We start from the raw sequence: 20146 nt of genomic DNA, 5'->3' as shown, positions 1-20146 counted from the left end.
CCTTTTCCCCAGGAACGTTCACGCTTGACCATTAAAGGAAAAGGAACTCTACAGCCTGGGGTGGGGGGGGGATGCACCCCAGCGCCCCCTGCTCCCCTGCTCCCCTCCAGAGCCCCGGCCACATCGCCGGCCTCCCACACAGACGCTGGCTCCTCTCAGCCGCCTGCAGACATTTCTTTTTGTTCTGTCAACAGCAGCAGTGAAAAGGGCGAGCCACCCTCCTCTCGGGTAATATTTTCACGGAAATTTAAATCGACTCCTGTTGGCTGAGTCTTCTCGGAGATACATAAGCCCTCTCCTCTCCTTGGCCCAGTGAAACATGTTCGTGTGGATTTTATATCTTCTTTTAAACGGTTGGTTGGGAGCTTCTGGCTCCGCTTAAGGTCATTGACATTTTAGACACGATCGTTTCTGTGTCCCTCCACGTTGCCACGTGCACACACCCGTGTGCACACGCGCACACACACACGCACACACACCTCATCCTACTTCCAGAATCGTCACACTCTTACCCACACTCTACGTGTGTCAAGGCCGTTCCGAGAGAGTCAGTCTGCCTGGTAAGTCTTCTGGGCACATTTCCACAATTATCTATCATTCCATCCATCTACCCATCTATTCCTTTCATTTCACATACTCATTACTATTTTCTTCATTTTCTCCTAACACTGGGGCGCTATGCTGAGTCATGCAACAAAATGTTGACCAAGACAGACCTGGGGCCCTGATCTCATGGAGTTTCCAGCCCAGCAGAGGAGCGGGAGGGTATACGAGGAAGTACACATCTGGTGATGTCAGTTCAACGGTGGTAAAGGCTAAAAAGAATGATGTTTTCCTCCCTATCAGCCAGCGAACAATCTCATTCATAATGAGTGCACCCCACCAATACTTTGTCATGATGCTGTGCTTTGCTTATATAATTAAATGGGGTTTTACCTGGCAATTTATACCCCAGGTTTCCCCAGAAGAACCCACAGATCTTACTGGCCTAACAGCATCTCAGGACAGTCAGTCAGCTGGAACAGTAACCTGAGAAGTGGGCTTTTCCATCCATATATTTTCAATGGTGGTGCAGAGACAATAGTGACAGTGGCGGGAGCACACCTCCCGGAACCACGCCAGGTTCTGCACACGCATCTCCTTCTCGCGCCCCCCCCCCCGGGGGCCCAATGGCGAGGGCGTCCCTGATCACCCTCGCTCAGACCACAGACAAGTCTGACACGTGATGCCCTGCTCCCGCCCCTTCCACCCAAGCCACCCTCACACTCCCCAACCATCTCGCCCTCGAGCAGACTTAATGCTTCTCCTCCAGCACAAAAATGTCCCCCAGCTCCCACTTTCCAAGAGGCGAATGTTAAGTATGTTGGTCTGGCATTCAATGCCCTCTGGAAAGTTTACAAAAGAAACTGGTTGGGAGAGGGGGGTCGGGGACACTTCTCTGGATAGCCCTTCGAAAACTTTGAGCCCTGAATCTTTAATTAATTTATTAGAAATAAATGAAGTTTCACAAAGAACGAAGAGAAGAATGTGTGAGCGCTTCTAAAGATCTGCCAAAGGTGTTTCGTGTGGTCCTGGGGGGGCCGATAAAAAGTGGGCTCCTGAAGCAGGAAGAAGCCTTTAGAACAATCCTTGTCCGATAGGGAAGGCCCACTTCCACGTGGCCATCGTGCCTCATGGGGCCGGAGGGCCCGCCTGCCGCACGAGATGTCCTCACCGAGCTTAATGTCTTAGTGTTGGGGTTTAAGACGGTGTCTTAAGAAGCCGCAGGTGCACCCTGTCCCTTGCTCCTTCCTGAAAGAATCCCAAGGACAAAGTGAGTCCCCAGAAGGACAGGAGAAGTCAGGCTGGCGATTTCCTGGCGCTCCTCCAGGAAGATGTTCTACAAGAAAAGCCTCCTGACCCTTCCTCACGGCAGGAGCAGACCTCAGCCCCGACCCCCGGGGAACGGTGGGAAGGCCATGCCCCCCACGATTTGGAAACCCAGAGTCTCCACCAGAGCAGACACTGCAGGGCAGAACCCCTGCCGGCTGGCTGTCTCCCCAGGTGGGCTGAGTTTGCTCCCTGCACCATCACGTGCCTCGCTCTGGTTTTGGGGGAGATATTTGTAAATCTTTAAAAATGCATAAAGGTGGGGCGCCTGGGTGGCGCAGTCGGTTAAGCATCCGACTTCAGCCAGGTCACGATCTCGCGGTCCGTGAGTTCGAGCCCCGCGTCGGGCTCTGAGCTGATGGCTCGGAGCCTGGAGCCTGTTTCCAATTCTGTGTCTCCCTCTCTCTCTGCCCCTCCCCCGTTCATGCTCTGTCTCTCTCTGTCCCAAAAATAAATAAACGTTGAAAAAAAAAATTTAAAAAAAAAATGCATAAAGGTTACAAAAAATAATATGACAAAGACTTCCAGGAACTGCCACCCAGAATTTTAAAACAATCACTACTTTCTTCTTTGTTTCTTATTTTAGGAAAATATAAGAATCCAGGAGATAGCAGGGCTCTCAGAGGACCACCCTCCACTCTCAGCTGTGTCAGGGGACCACCCCTCCCTGGGTCCCACCTCCTTCCCCGGGAAAGCCCACAGCCAGTGCCTGATGACGGGGGATAAAAAGACCCCACTCAGGACAATCTGCGGGGGGCCCAGGCCCAGTGCTTGCCCCAGGAGGCGGCTGGGTCTTTGCTGGGTCCACATCCCAGCTCATTTCTCCCTTGGCCCGTGGTCACTGGTGTGCATCCCAGGAGGAGTGGATTCCCTCTCCCTCCCACTCCTCCTCTCTGATGTCCTGCCGCTCCAGAAAACCCACTGTGAGACAAAAATATTACCGATACAACAAACCCCCTTTGTACTTCTCCCTGGTCCTCGTCTCTTCCTTGTCTTTCCATGGACAACAACAAACACGAATTTTATGTTTATCCTTTGTGTTTATGCTTTACTATCACCCAAAACTGCAAACGACATGCAGTTTGTGTCCTTTTTAAAGAACACACAAATGTTAAGCTCTACTTTCATTCTACAACTGGCTTCTTTATTCAACATTGCTTCTAAGATCTGTCAAATTAATACACTGCTGATCAGGTTCAATCATTATCATCTCTGTAGAGCGCAGTAATCTATATCATAAGTGCACCAATGGACCGTATTAATTCTGCTGTCAGTTCTGCTGTCTGTATTAGTTCTGCTGTCAGCGAACGTGTAGACTGCTCTCCAAATTTATCGCTGCAAACCAGGCTGCAGCAAACAGCACCGTGCACAGCGCCATGGACTGTAAGTCCCAGGTAGCGCCCACCACGTTTGCTAGACATCGCCACGCCGCTCTGCAAACAAACAGTGGTAGGAGTTCACACCCGACAGTACTCTCCCCTCACATGTCCACACCAACACGTAGTCTTATCACGTACTTCCAGTCTTCTGGGTGCAACATGGTAGCTCACTGTTTGACCCGAACCTCCAGAATTAGTACCAGTGATGATTAGTGGAACTGATGGATGGAAGAGAAAAACTATAAGTATTTAACCCACAATAGTTAAATCACAACTCTTCTTTCTTGGTTCTAATATATGCACTAACGCTAAATCTACCGAAAGAAATGACTTTGCTGCAACCTGCAGTGTTTCATAATGTTAGCTTTATGGTTTTGCCGTCCAACCTACGTTCATTGAGTACCAACTGTACATCAGGCATCATTCTGGATGCTGGGGATAGAATTCTAAATATTTTATAATTACCACAGATTCCAATTTAGATTCCCATCACAGGAGTATTCTGTTTCTTACATCTTTTTATCACCGGGTTCTACATGTATTGTCCTACCAGCAGAGATCACATTGTGTATAATATTGACCCTTTGGAACTGGAACAGGTCTCTTGTTCCATGGCTCCCAAGTCATTATTGTAAATGTACTTTGGGTAAAGAAAAGGATATGACTTTCTGTGTGGGGAATGTAAACATCGTTGCACGTGTACCGTCCAAAATTCAATTGAGGCTCTCCAAGTTTTTGCCTGACTGGTCCAATGCTAAAAGAGGTGTCTTAGTCTCGTGCACTGTCAATGAGATGACAGGCTTGCACTGGTTTTCCTCTTAACCCTGCCCGTGTGCGCTCTTTTTATTTCAAACCTATGCTGCTAACGTGCATATAATTTGGTCATTTCTATATCTCGGTTGATTTCTCCTTTTATTACATCTCCTCAAAATTAACTAAAAATATAATGAGATTCAAATCAAAGAACTAATCAGAGTTTCTGAAGTGAAGTTAGCAGAAGATTTCAAAATTTGTCTGAATAAATAAACTCCTCTGTTTGTTCAAGAAATATATTTATGTGTCCACAGTGTGCCAGGCACTGTCCTGGGCCTGGGCGTGTACTGATGAATTCCACAGATACACCTTATTCCTTCCAGGTGTTAATGAGGGAGAGGATGTCACTGGAGTAAGCACAGCTCAAAGACATCATGGTGAGACACACTTAACTACACGGGAACACCAGGGAAGACCATTCCAAGGAAACACACAGGCTCTGATCTGAAGAACGCACACGGGGGTAGCAAGGCAAAGGGTGGAGACAGGAAAAGAGCTAAACACGGTGTGTTTTGGAGAAGATAGGATTGTACGTATGGAAAATCCATAACGACCTCCACATGAACCATAAAAAATAGTAGGAGGCTTTTCCGACTCAAGATCATACCATATCAATTGTATTTCTCTATCCTGATAATAAAAAGATGTGACATGAATATTTGAAAATGTTAACAGTACTAAAAATTGTCAGGTACAGTATCAGAATAAATCCAACAAAAGGTGTGTAAGGAACTCGATGGAGAAAATTAAATTTTAAAGAGAAAAAAACCTACAACAAATCAAATAAGACGTAAGACAGACAAATGAAAAGATGGTATAAAGTGACAGTTCTCTCCAAACTAATTTATTAGTTCAGTATAATGCTCTGCAGATAGACTGACAAGCACTTCACAAAGAAAGGGTCCAACCAGCAAACAGACAAAAATGCACTGCATTTCACTGGCAGTCAGGGAAATGTGCGTGAAAACTCTATGAGATATGACTTACCCTACGGGCTGGCCAAGCTGAGAAAGACTGATAACACCAAGTATTGATGAGGAGAGGGGGCAACCAGAACTCACAATTGTTGCTGACGGGAGATTAAGGGGTTCAACTAATTGGAAGAACATTTGGCAGTATCTACCAAAGCAAAAGATAATACAAACCCTATGAACTCCCAAATCCACACATAGGTGCCTACCCTGGAGAAAGGCAGACGCACACACGCTAAGATGTCTGTACAAGAACATTCGTAGCAGAGTTATTTGCAGTACTCCAATCTACAAACGATCCAACGTCCACTGACAGTAGAATAAATAAGGAAGCCTTCAAACTGTGGCATATTTATACAATGTTCTGCTGTACAGCAATAAAAACAAACACACCATGAGTACAGTTGGCATAGATAAATCTCAAAGACATCATTTTGAGCAAAAGAAGCCAGACACCAATGAACACAAATTATAGCATCCCATTGACATCATGTTCGAAGCCAGGCAAAATTAAACTCCATTTATCAGGGACGCATAATTAGGCAGTAAACCTATAAAGAAAATCAATCAAGGAAATACCATAACATTCAAGATAGCAGCTACATGGTAAGGTATGGATAGGGATTCTGGGACACTTGGCAAAGTCTTAGTTTTGATCTAGGTGGAGGCAATAAAAGGGTTTGTTTTATTGTAATTTGTTAATCTGTATATCTACTCCCCCCCACCACACACTTTTATGTGTTTGTCACAGCTTACAAAATGAAAGAGAAACAACAGTACAAATACTATACATAAAGTTTTAAAAGAAATGGAAAGAGGGGCGCCTGGGTGGCTCAGTCAGTTGGGCATCTGACTTTGGCTCAGGTCATGATCTCGTGGTACATGAGCTCGAGCCCCCCATCAGGCTCTGTGCTGACAGCTCAGAGCCTGGAGCCTGCTTCAGATTCTGTGTCTCCCTGTCTCTCTCTTCCCTGTTCGTGCTCTGTCTCTCTCTCTCTCAAAAATAAACAAACATTAAAAAATAATTACAAAATAAATGCAAAGTGTGATAACAAGAGTGCCTGGAAGGTGCTAGAGAGACCGTCTTTTCTCAAGGTGGGAAACACTCCCAAAGAGGTCCGGGAGTGTGCATGGTGGTCAAGGTGGATCTCTGACACCAGGAAAGCCTGAGCAGGCTTCCGGCAAGTTACTCCACACCCCTAAGCCTCTGGAACAACAGGAAAACCGAGGCAACATGCCAGGGAGGGGGTGTCCCCCACATACTGCCTGGGACGCCCACCCCATCCTTGCTGGGTGAGACCATCGAGGACCCTCAGCCTGCAAGTGAACATATACTATGGAATGAAAGAAAATAAACCTCAAAATGATAAAGCCCTCCTAATTTTCAACATGGGTTTTTCAATAAAACCCACCTCACGGGACTGGGGACAAGTTGCTTAAGAAGCTAACTCACAGAAACCACTAGCAGAGTGAATTGGCTACCATATTTAATGAATGAAGTGCTCCAAACATCAGAGAGGAAAAGATACATTAAAAGGCATGTGAACGGCGAACAAAGGAAGGCACACAAATGGAATTAAACTATGGAAAGGAGCCATTGTCATGTAATTACATTCATGTGAGATTTACCAAGATAACATTCTGGCCCCACCCTTCCAAGATTCAGAACATTTTCTTTTTTCTCTTCTTTATTTTTTTTTTTTTTTAATTTTAGAGGGAGAGAGCGAGGGAGAGGGAGAGAGACAGAGAGAATCTCAAGCAGGCTCCATGCTCAGTGCAGAAGCTGACACAGAGCTTGATCCCACGACCGTGAGATCACGACCTGAGCCGAAATCAAGAGTCGGTGGCTTAACTGACTGAGCTGCCCAGGTGCCCCGAGAGGCAGAACATTTTATTTATTTATTTTTTTAATTTTTTTTTCAACGTTTATTTATTTTTGAGACAGAGAGAGACAGAGCATGAACGGGGGAGGGGCAGAGAGAGAGGGAGACACAGAATCGGAAACAGGCTCCAGGCTCTGAGCCATCAGCCCAGAGCCTGACGCGGGGCTCGAACTCCCAGACCACGAGATCGTGACCTGGCTGAAGTCGGACGCTTAACCGACTGCGCCACCCAGGCGCCCCGAGGCAGAACATTTTAATATCCACTGTTGGTTAAGTTTGGGGGAAGCAAACATGGGATAGTCAGAGCTCTAGAAATCGCTGGAAACATCAGGCACCCCCCACATTTAGAGCTGAGTGTGAACAGCAAAGGTGTGAGCAGGTCTTGTGTCTGTTGCATCACCGCAGCGCTACGGTTAGCAGGTGGGGAGAAAGGCCCAAAAGAGAGACCCGGGAGGCTGGGTCCTTGGGGCAGGGCTTGGGCTTGGAACTGTCCCAGGAGCTCACTCGACAAGACGTAAGTGGTTTTGTTTGTAGTGTTTTAAGCCACCCTGTGCTTTGGATCCAATTCTTTGTGAAAGAAATATTGTTTCTAAGACGTGAAGTATTGGCAAGAGCTTGGTGTCTCTTCATTCTAAAAGGATCACCTCCAGAAATATCCTTCTATTAGGGGCATTGATTTTTCTGAGTCTCTCATATCTTTGCTGCAAGACTTTCCTCCAGGAGCTGATACTTCCGCACTGATGTCCTGACACAAGACCAACGGGTACCTCGCTGGGCGCTGACTCTATCAGGAGCAATAAACAGCAGGCACATCCCCGGCTAATAGAAATCGCCTCCCAGCTCTGTGCCCGGATTGGGATTCCAGACACCTTTCAGCCGAGCCTCTGCAGGGCAGGCCCTCGGCTCCGTGCCTGTTGGAGACTTATTTCCACAAAATATGTTGCAAGGCTACCTCCCGCTCCCTGACCCATATTAGCATCGAAACCGCCCACGTACCCTGGCAGTGGCATTAGCATCCGGCATGCCTGTTCATTTCTTTCCTTCTTCACTGAGGAAATTGCCTGTGGTTCCACAGGATCGTAACTGTTATGACAAGTGAAAACACCACGCTGAGAATTTCTTGTGTGACCTCACACTGTTGACACATCTATTTAGATCTCGAAATTAAAACCGCACGCCTAGAAAGTCCTCGAGAATAGAGCAAAGGACACCACGGTGCTACATTTCACAACAGAAAAGCATTCAGTCGTGCATCAGTTATGTCCCCTAAAAGGGAGCTCCTTTGTTAATCTAAGTCGCCAGAATTTATTAATCACTTACTGTGTGTGAGGCATTGTCTGGGGACTGGAACAGCAGCCGGGGAAACAGAGAGGAACCACAGGCGAGCTCCGCCTCTTGCGGCAATCACGGGCCAGAGGGGGCAGCTCGAGAAGGATTAAACTTCGCCAAACTCCAACACCGGGTAAAGTGCCTCAAGGATTACGTGGCAAAATCATGGCAGTTCATGGACCTTGTGGTTTCCATCACCTCCCACGTGGACTGCTCCCCCGCCTCCAGTCTTGTTCCCCTGACCACGCTGGCCTCGGAATCGACTTTAAAGCACAGGTTTTGGTCATGCCGGTGTCTGGGCTAAAACGACTCAATGGCTCTGTGCTGTCCTTAACCTTAAGTCCAAAGTTCTTAAGAGGCTGGTAAAGTCTCTCACTTTTCTCCTTGTTCACGTCCAAATCTTTAACGTCAGTCAGCTCTTTGCAGGTGCCCTGCTTTGCTCTAGAACCCTCTCCCCGACCTCACCCCCTGGCTCCACTCCATCCCGTAGCATCCACTTCCTGTCTCACCGTGGAGATCCCTCCCTCTGTGACTCCATATCTAGGTTGTGTGGCTTCCTGCTTCTGTCCGTCACAGCCCCTGCACTTGACTTATCATGTGACTCCTCACACCACTATTATGAGTGCCCATCAACCAGAGCAGAGCTCTGTGAGGACACACAGGGTCTGCTCGGGCCACCATCATCACCTCTAGCATCTAGCACGGTGCCTGGCTCATAGCAGATGTCAGCCGGGTGGCTGACAAACAACAGGAATGTATTGCTCCCAGTTCTGGAGGCTTGGAGATCCAAGACCAAGATGCCAACATGGCTGTCTTCCGTGGGGTTCTGCTTCCTGGTTCACGGGAACCTTCTCACTGTGTCCTCGATGGTGGAAGGGGGGTGGCGATCTCTCTGGAGCCTCTTCAATAAGGCACTAATCCCACTGGCGAGGGCTCCACCCTCCTGACTTAAGCACCTCCCAAAAGCTTCACCTACTAAAACCACCACGTTGGGCATTAGGATCTCAACATAGAAATTCGGGAGGGGACACAAACATTCGGACCATAGCAATGCAGAAAACATGCTCCTTTTATTGGGAATTTCAAAAGACAGGCATGCAATGAGAAATTCAGTTGGGAAGGCAGGTTGAGGCCAGATCCTAGGAGGCCTTGAATGTCAGGCCAGGGATCTGGGAGGCAAGACTTGTGCTACCTCCGGGAGACTGACAGGGACAGGATTCACTGCCCCACCTGAAACCATCAAAACAGAAGAGCAGGCAAAACATACAAAGGAGCAGTTCTCAAGAGGCGGGACATCAGGCGGTGAACAACAGTGATGCGTGAGAGAAAGTTCACAAACCACATGAGCCTTATCACTGCCCCCCGCACTGCCTTGAGAGCCACAGCTTGGGAACAGCAACCCAGGAGACAGGACAGAGACTCCGGGACACTAGGCCGGTGAGAGTTTACACAGCAGAGTTCTGACAGAGCACCCTGCACACAGGGAAAACCCATTTCTGCAAGAGGATATCTTGTGATATTCAGCCAGCGAGAGCCAAGTACATGTCAGCCTGTGTGGCAGGTGGGAGAATCTACATGAGGACAGGGGAAACCTACCCAGAAGAAAACCGCTGAGCCTCACATAGGGCCAGATACGGTGCTTGTTCTCACCAGCCAGACTTCAAAATCTCATCATTCACGGTGCACTGGGTAAATTACGCTGGAAGATCTTGCCTCAGTGACGGGCACAGTTAGTTCTAGATGGTACCCCCCCCCATGGACCCAGCCAACAAATCGGGAGAACAAAACCTGAGAGAATCAAACTGTCTCCTATTAGCTTGACTGTGTCCCCGAAAGAAGTCCAGTAACAGCGGTGGGGTTGCAAAAATATCCAGCACTGAGTAAAATCTATGATGTCTGCTATTCAGAGATGAACAGATAAACAAAAGAACAGGGAAACACAACCCATAATGAGGAGAATTGATTAGTCAATTGAAGCCAACCCAGAACTGACACAGAGGTTAGGATCAGCAAACAGAAACATTAAAATTTATCACAAATGCATCCCCTGTGTTCGTTTTTTTATAGACATGAAAGATATAAAATAACACAACAGAAATCCTCAAGGTAAAAACTACAAATCTGAAATGAAAGTTCCACTAGATGGGCAAATTAGACACTGCTGAAGAAAAAATAGTGAGGCTGACGACATAACAATAGAAACTACCTAAAATAAAACACAAAGAAAGAAAATAATCAAGAAAAATGAGCCAACCATTGGGCACTTGTGGGACAACCTCAAGAGCTACAATATATGTGTAATTTGAGGACTAGAAGGAATGGAGAGGAGGGCAGAGAAAGCATTGAGAAAATAGTAGCAGAAAAGGCTTCAATTTGATAAAATAATAAACCCATAGATTGAAGAAGCTTAATGAATCCCACAGCATATCCTAATTGAAACAGTGAAATCTTGTCAGAAAGCAATCCTAACTACCTGCTACCTAGGTGAAAAGCACTTTATTATTTTTTTTAATGTTTGTTTATTTTTGAGACAGAGAGAGAGCATGAGCAGTGAAGGGGCAGAGAGAGAGAGGGAGACACAGAATGTGAAGCAGGCTCCAGGTTCTGAGCTGTCAGCACAGAGCCCGACACGGGGCTCAAACTCATGGACTGTGAGATCATGACCTGAGCCGAAGTCGGACGCCCAACCGACTGAGCCACCCAGGCGCCCAAAAGCACTTTAAATATAAGCATAAAGAGAAGTTAAAACAAAAGCACAGGGAGAATATATACTCGCTAACACTAGTTAAAATAAGGTTGGACTGACTATTTTATTTCAGACAAAGAGAAGTAACAGGTTTTGAAAGTCACTTCATAAGGAGAAGGGCGCTGAACCGGTCAAGAAGCTCAAACAAGTTTAAACCTTTACGAACCTCATAACAAAACTTCCCAATACATTGAGTGAAACGGATACAACTACAAAGTAAAGGAGAGAAAATAAAACCATGGTAGCTTTCGCTCAGGACCTTGTTGAAGGAGCAGAGAACCAGCGAGAATGTGGCCTAGTTCGATACCACTATCAACAACCTTGACTGACACAGAACGCCGGACCCAAAAAAGCAGAATGTATATTCTTTTCAGGTATGCACATAAAGTTTCCCAAGATAGATAACGTTCTGGAGGATAATTTAAGTCTAAACAAACTTCAGGGGATTCAAATCATGAAAGTATGTGCTCTGACCAAAACGAATTTAACCACAAGTTAAAATATACAAGTTAATAACTATAATAACAAGTTAGTAACTACAAGAAAGATATCTTGAACATGCCCAGATATTTGAAAACAAAAAACATGTATTTCTAAATAAGCTGTGGGTCAAAGAAGAAACCAAAAGGGAAATTAGAAAGTATTTTAAACTGAATGAAAAACACATCATATCAGAATGTGTGAAACACAGCAAGTGCAAGAATCAGGTAGGAATTTATAGCACCAAATGCCGACATCAGAAAAGAAGAAAGATTGGGGCGCCTGGGTGGCACAGTCGGTTAAGCGTCCGACTTCAGCCAGGTCACGATCTCACAGTCCGTGAGTTCGAGCCCCATGTCAGGCTCTGGGCTGATGGCTCAGAGCCTGGAGCCTGTTTCCGATTCTGTGTCTCCCTCTCTCTCTGCCCCTCCCCCGTTCATGCTCTGTCTCTCTCTGTCCCCCAAAAAATAAATAAACGTTGAAAAAAAAAAAAGAAAAGAAGAAAGATCTCAAAGAAGGACTTCAGCTTCCTCTTTGAACAACTAGAAAAACAACAGCACATTAAACCCATAGTAAGCAGAATAAAGGAAACAGGAAAACTCAACATGGAAGCCAACAAAAAAGAAAACAGGAATGGATCAAATCAAAAGTTGGTCCTTTGAACAGATCAACATAATTGATAGTGATAAAGAAACAGAGAAAACACAAATCACCAACGTTAGGGATGAGAAGAGTAACATCACTATAGATTCATGAGTTATTACAAAGGATAATAAGGGACTATTAGGAACGACTTGAAGCCTCCTTTCAAAAACATAGATGCTATGAAAGATTTCCTGAAAGGTACAAACTGCCAGAAAAAGAAATAATGTTAATAGCCTTATATCTATTAAAGAAATGGCATTTACAGGTACAAGTCTTCACCCACACCTAATGCCAGCCACATCCACCAAAAAAACAACCTCTAGAATCAGATGGCTTTACTTGTGAGTTATACCAAACATTTAAGGAAGAAACATATGAATTCACCAGAGACACATCCATAAGACTGAACAGGAAGAACCGTTTCCCAATTCATTTTTGAGACCAGCATTATGCAGATTCCCAAATCAAAGACATGGTCAGAAAAAAAGACTAGAGACAAATATCCCTCATAAACATAGACTGAAAAAAAATCTAAGCAAAATTTTATTTTAGTAAATCATCAACCAATACGTTAAAATAATATTATATCATGGCCAAGTAAGCTTTATTCCCTAAAAGCAAGGTCTGTCTAACATCTGAAAATCAATCAGTATAATTCACCACATTACCACACTAAAAAATAAAAACTATATGATCATCTTGACGGAGGAGGAAAGGCATTTCACAAAATCTGACATCTCTTCTCCTTAAAAACTCCCACAAAACAAGAAATAAAAGTCAACTCCCTCAACCTGATAAGGCGCATCAATGAGAAACTACAGCTGATGTCATCTATAATGATAAATGTTTTCCCCTAAGATCAGGTACAAGACGAGGATGTCTACCCTCACCATGTCCATCAATACTGTATTGAAGCTTCTGTCCACTGCACTCAGGCCAGAATAAGCAATCAAAAGCAAACAGATGGGCAAGGAAAAAGTAAAACTGTCTTTGATCTGAGATGGCATGATCATTAATGACAAAGATTCAATAAAATCTGTAAAAGCTACTAGGACAAGTAAATGAGTTTAACAAGGATGTGGTGTAGAAATAACACCAGCACCCCAAAATCGATTATATTTCTATATCAGAAAACAATGGAAACTTAAAAGCTATTTACAATAGCATTAAAAATATGGAAAATGGATACATTCAACAAAACATGTGTGGAAACTAGTCTACAAACCATTGCTAGGAGATATCAAGGACTTAAGTGACTGGGGATACGATTTCGTTCACAGGTCAGAAGCCCCGGTCGTGTTGATTCCAATCCCCCCAAAATGTGGGGATCCGGTGCCCCCCAAACAGAAGCCCGTCAAAGTTTTTTGTTGGAATTGAGAAAGTGATTCTAAAATTCACGTGGAATTCAAAAGGACCTAAAAAATGGAAGGAGCTTTGAAGAAGAAGCACGGCATTGAGAGGACAGCACCACCTCGCGTGACAGCTTACTGTGAGGTGACAGTAACCAAGCAGGGCGCCACAGATTTCAAAATAAACAAGTAGGTTGAAAGAAGAAGGAGAGATTCCACAGCAGACACACAAGTATGGACCCTGACCTCTGACAAAAGGGCAACGACAATTCAGTGGAGAAAAGACAGTCCCCTTGACAAATGGTGCAGGGAAAAGCAATATTCTGTGTGCACAAAAATAAAAAATAAAAAATAAAAACCAGGGGTGCCTGGGTGGCTCAGTCGGTTAAGGGTCCACTTTGCTCACGTCATGATCTCGTGGTTTGTGAGTTGGAGCCCCACATCGGGCTCTTTGCCGATGGCTCGGAGCCTGGGGCCTGCTTCAGATTCTGTGTCTCCTCCTCTTTCTGTCTCTCCCATGCTCATGCTCTGTCTCTCTCTGTCTCTCAATAATAAATAAATGTTACAAAAATTTTTTTTTAAAAAACGACAAACATTAACTCATACAAATATGCCATATACATAACATTCTCTCCGACCACATGTAAAATTTAATGCAAAATGTTTCACAGACTTCAAAGTGAAACCTAAACCACAAAGCTTCTAGAAGAAAATAAAAGCAAAAGGAAATATTTGTGATCTTCATGGAGGAGCAGGGTCCCTACATACCATCCCCAAAGCACCATCCGTACACACAAAAAAAAAAAAAAACAAAACACTGCTAAACTCGAGTTCGTGAAAACTGTAAGTTTCCACTCTTCAAAAGACCCTTGAAAGAATGGACAGATGTCGGAGGAACTATTTTCAAACCACATATCTGATGGAGGAGTTGTATCAAGAATCTACAGAGAACTCTCAAACTACAATTCAACACAGTAACCCAGTCTTCAAAATTAGGAAAGAGGGGCGCCTGGGTGGCTCAGTCGGTTAAGCGTCCGACTTCAGCTCAGGTCACGATCTCGCGGTCCGGGAGTTCGAGCCCCGCGTCGGGCTCTGGGCTGATGGCTCAGAGCCTGGAGCCTGCTTCCGATTCTGTGTCTCCCTCTCTCTCTGCCCCTCCCCCATTCATGCTCTGTCTCTCTCTGTCTCAAAAATAAATAAACGTTAAAAAAAAAAAAATTAGGAAAGAGATCTGGACATTTCACCAAAGAAGCGGTATGGACAGCAAGTAATCTAATAAAATGTCCTCAATAGCATGAGTCATTAAGGAAATGCAGATGAGAGCCATGGTGAGATGTCCCCGCAAACCTAGTAGGGCTGCAAAGCTAGAGAAGACAGAGCATGCCAAGTATTGGTGAGTCTGTGGGGGAACTAGAACTCTCCTGCATGTGTAATGGTACAACCGCTCTGCAAAACAGTTTTCCCTACATCTGAACATACATTTAACATATGATCCTGCCATGGTCCATAAAAGAAAAAAACTGATACATCGGACGGACCTCGTTAAAATTCAAAACTTCAGCAAGTCAACAGACGCTGAAAAGAAAATGAAAATACAAACAGGTTGGGAGAAAATATTTGCAGAAGATATATCTGATAAAGGACTTGTGTCTAGAATATAGTAAAAACAAACAAACGAACAAAAAAACACTTCTTACAACTCAATAATAAAAGACAGGCAACCTGGAGTGCCTGGGTGGTACAGTCAGTTGAGCGTCTGACTTTTCGTTTCAGCTCAGGTCATGTCCCAGGGTCGTGGGATCAAGCCTCAAATCAGGCTCCATGCTGGGCAAGGAGCCTGATTAAGATTCATTTTCTCTCTCTCTCTCTCTCTCTCTCTCTCTCTCTCTCTCTCCATCTGCCCTTCTCCCCAACTCACACTTGCTCTTACCCCCCCAAAAAAACAAACAAAAAAAGATAAGCAACCCAATCAAAACATTAGCACAAAATTTAAATAGCTATTTCCCCACAGAGAACATACAAATGGCGAATGAGCACATGAAAAAATGCTCAACATTTTAGTCATTAGGAAAATGGTGGTGAAAACCACAATGAGGGATCATTTCACCCACAATAGAATGGACATAACAAAAAAGGCAAACAACTAAAGCTGGTGAAGATGCAAAGCCACTGGATCCCATGTGCACTGTTGGTAGGGATGTAAATGGTGCAGCCACTTCCAAAAACTTTGTCCACTTCTTAAAAAGGAAAACGTGAATTTACCATATGACCCAGCAGTTCAGTTCCACTCTCAAGTATCCACCTAGGAGACGTAAAACTACATGCCCACACAAGAACTTTAGTGTATTTCTTTGCTGCATATTCTGAGCATTTACTCATAATATCCCCAACGTGGTAACAACCTAAATGCCCATCCATTGGGAAGCAGACAAAGGAATACTACTTTGCCACAAAAGGGGAAAACCCACAGGTACATTCCATCACCTGGATGAACCTCGAAAACATTATGCTGCATGAAAGAATTCAGACACAAGAAGCCACCCACCATATTGTTTGATTTTTAAGAAATATCCAGAAGGGGCACCTGGGTGGCTTGGGTGGTTAAGCGTCCAACTTTGGCTCAGGTCATGATCGCACAGTTCGTGAGTTCGAGTCCCGTGTTGGGCTCTGTGCTGACAGCTCGGAGCCTGGAGCCTGCTTTGGATTCTGTGTCTCCCTCTCTCTGCCCCTCCCCCACTCACACTCTCAAAAATAAATAAACATTAAAAAATTATTTAAAAATTAATATCCAGAGACGGCAAAGCTACCAAATAGCTTTAATCCACAAAAGTAGATTAGTGGGCAGATAAATGTGCACAGGGAATCCTACTGCAGCAGTGAGATGTTCCAGAACCCATTTATGGTGATGGTTGTACAACTCTGTCAATGTACTAAAAGAAATTATTAAAAAAATTTACATTTTAAAAAATCAACTTAAAACAGGTGATACATATGGTCTACAAAATATGCCCCAATCAAGATTTTATTTTTTTTTAATTTTTTTTTAACGTTTATTTATTTTTGAGACAGAGAGAGACAGAGAATGAACGGAGGAGGGGCAGAGAGAGAGAGGGAGACACAGAATCTGAAACAGGCTCCAGGCTCTGAGCTGTCAGCACAGAGCCCAACGCGGGGCTCAAACTCATGGACCGCGAGATAGTGACCTGAGCCGAAGTCGGATGCTCAAACGACTGAGCCACCCAGGCGCCCCGCCCCAATCAAGATTTTCAAAAGACCAAAGTGGTTGGTTTTTTGGTTTTGGGTTTTTTTTTTTTTTTTGAGAAAGGGAATGCGAGCAGGGGAGGGACAGAGAGAGAGAGAGAGAGAGAGAGGGAGAATTTCAAGCAGGCCCCATGCCCAGCACTCAGCGCTGAGCCTGACTTGGGGCTCGATCTCACAACCCTGGGATCATGACCTGAGTCGAAATCAAGAGTCAGATGCTCGGGGTGCCTGGGTGGCTCAGTTGGTTAAGCGGCCGACTTCAGCCCAGGTCACGATCTTGTGGTCTGTGAGTTTGAGCCCCGTGTCGGGCTCTGGGCTGATGGCTCAAAGCCTGGATGCCTGCTTCCGATTCTGTGTCTCCCTCTCTCTCTGCCCCTCCCCCGTTCATGCTCTGTCTCTCTCTGTCTCAAAACTAAATAAAAGTTAAAAAAAAAATTAAATAAAAAAGAGTCAGATGCTTAACCGACTGAGCCACACAGATGTCCCCTAAGTAGTTAAAAAGAAAAAAAAAGTATTAAGGCTGTCCCTGAGTTTTTGAGGATTCATGATCAAAACCGTATTTTAAGAAGATCCAAGCTAGATTTTAGGAACAGCTCCTACCGTTATATGAAAGATCGATCAGAGGAGAATGCAGTGAAACATATATTATGGCTTAAATATCTGAAGTCAGCCAAGTCCCATTTCAAAAGCTCACGTAATAGAGAAGACAAAAGACTCTCTCACTTCTTAAATGCCTCCCTCCAAGGAAAATAATTCCAGCAAATCAGGCAGCATTAAAGACAAGGAAAGCTGTCGGGCGAGGCCTGACTCCCAGCGATCTCCTCTGCTGTGACATCTGACAAAAGCTGATCCAGATTTCCGGATTACACTCTTTATGCAGTAAAATTCTGTTTCCTATCACAGCATCTCCCGCTAATGTGACAAGTCGGAAATCTGACAGCGCTGATGTTCTGTGCCAAAAACCATCCAGCAGGTGACTGAGCTCACTTCACTGTTTGAAAACCAGAGCCATCTGCCAATTGTAGGTGAGTGACACCTGGGAACTCCAACGTGGCGCTTACGAGAAGATGATGTAGACGCCAATCCTGTATCTGATTTTGACAAAATGTCTTGTTCCGATGTAAATACACTGTATGAGTCAAATATAAATTTTTTGCAATATCAAGGTTTGTACTGGCTTGTATGAAGGGGGTTTATCTTCCTGACAATATCCCGCTCAGATCTCTAGAACAGAATTTGCCACTCCAACTTCCTTTTAAATTTTCCCTTAATTGTGCCCTAATGCAATCCTTGCTCAGAAACTTTCTTGATATCATGAACACTTGGATTTTGTTCCTATTCCCTTGGAACCAGCTTTTATTCATCGGCTGTCATTCACAGTGCTAGGGAGGGACCATTCCCTTACATTTGTCTGAAATGCAATCACACCAATGTCATCATTTTAGGTCAAGGTTAAAGTTAAAAGGAGTAAGAACTGATGGAGCTTGGGTGTAGACCACACACTGTCCACACTGGGAAGCAGTCATAAGACATCGTGCTGAATGAAGACACTAAAATCCTGTACTTGGAGGCAGGCGGGCTTGGGGGCAAAAAGCAGAGGAGACAGGATGCGGATGTGTAGTGGAACGTAAAATATAAAGACACTACTTCGGGGCACCTGGGTGGCTCAGTCATTGAGTATCTGACTTCAGCTCCGGTCATGATCTCACAGTCTGTGAGTTCGAGTCCCACATCGGATGAGCCCCACTTCTCTCTCTCTCTCTCTCTCTCTCTCTCTCTCTGCCCCTCGCTCACTTGCACTCTCTCTCTCTCTCTCAAAAAAATAAAATATAAAGACACTAAGTACATGAATGAGCTTAAAGGAAATTGCACAAATACTCAGAGGCTACAAACAAACAAGATTAAACTATGAAATGAGGTGAGTCCCCAGTCTGGTGTCTCTCTGGAGTCACAGACCGATCCGCAGTGACGTAGGGCTTCCTTTGACCGTCCCTGCGGTGATGGCGCGTGAAGCCAGAACTTCCACAGGACACACTTGCAGTGAACAAAATCAAGCCCTAACTTGCAAACACGGCTAGCAAGCCCACTTGGCTCTCGTGCCCCGACTCTGGGTGTAATGGGCAGCATCTCCTGGCAACAGTGACATGTCAGCCCAGACTCACGGCTTTGAGAGCCATCTGCAAGATCCACACAAACACAAGCTGAGGACTGAGGTTAAAGTGGTCCCAGATACTAAGTCAAGCGACCCTTGGTTTCCTGGAAGAAGCAAATCCAAATACTTCCCAAAGGGTCTTGCACGTAAGGAGGCGGACTCATCAAACCAAAACAACAACAAAGGAAATGAGCCCCATGAGCAACAGTTAGAAGTAAGCAGCAGTAGAGTCAGATTCAAACAGATGCCGGATGGAGGGGCGCCTGGAGGGCTCAGTCAGTTGGGCGTCCGATCTCAGCTCAGGTCGTGATCTCATGGTTCATGAGCTGGAGCCTGAATCGAGCTCGCTGCTATCCATGCAGAACCTGCTTCACTTCCTTGTCCCCCCCCCCCCGCCCCTCCCCTGCTCATGCTCTCTCTCTCTCTCAAAAATAAATAAGGCATTTTTTTTAAAGTTTTTTAAAAAGATGCCAGATATTAGAATAACAGATTCAAAATCATGATGCGTATGATGAACAAACAAAAGAGAGACACAAAATAGGGCACAGAACAAGAGATGAATGGTTATGCAGATATAAAAATAAACAGTAAAACCCTTAAAGAAATCAAATGCTGTATTAAATTAAAACGCATGAGATTAAAGAAAAGATTTAAGCAGGGGCGCCTGGGTGGCTCAGTCGGTTAAGCTTTCCACTTCAGCTCAGGTCATGATCTCACGGTTCATGGGTTCGAGAGCCACTGTGCTGACAGCTCGGAGCCTGGAGCTGCTTCCGATTCTGTGTCTCCCTCTCTCTCTGCCCCTCCCCTGCTCACGTTCTGTCTCTCTTTCTCTCAAAAATTAATAAACATTTAAAAATTTTTAAAAAGAAAAGAAAAGATATAAGCAGATGCAGAGAGAATTGGTGAACGGGGAAGCAGATGGGAAGGAAGTGCCAGGGGCACAGCAGAGGGACAAAGGAAGGGAAGACACGAATGAAGGGGTGAGAAAGCTGGTGACAGCTGGCACATGTCTGATGGAGGTTTCAGAAAGGAACCAAGAGATTGGGGCAGAGGTAATATTTGGCGATAATGTACGAGATGCTTCCATACCCAGGAATGACATAAATCCTCAGAATCACAACACAATGAATCCCAAAGAATAAACAAAGTGAAATACAACATCACAGCATATCACAGACAAGTTGTGGAACATTAAAATCAAAAAATCTGAAGAGCGGCCAGAGAGAAAAGAAAGATAAGCTGCTGTGGGTGGTGACCAGCCTGGCAGCG

Source organism: Puma concolor, chromosome D2, assembly GCF_028749965.1.
Source record: "Puma concolor isolate L17-30 chromosome D2, mPumCon1.1.hap2, whole genome shotgun sequence".
NCBI lineage: Eukaryota > Metazoa > Chordata > Mammalia > Carnivora > Felidae > Puma > Puma concolor.
Note: the sequence above shows the minus strand (reverse complement) of the source record.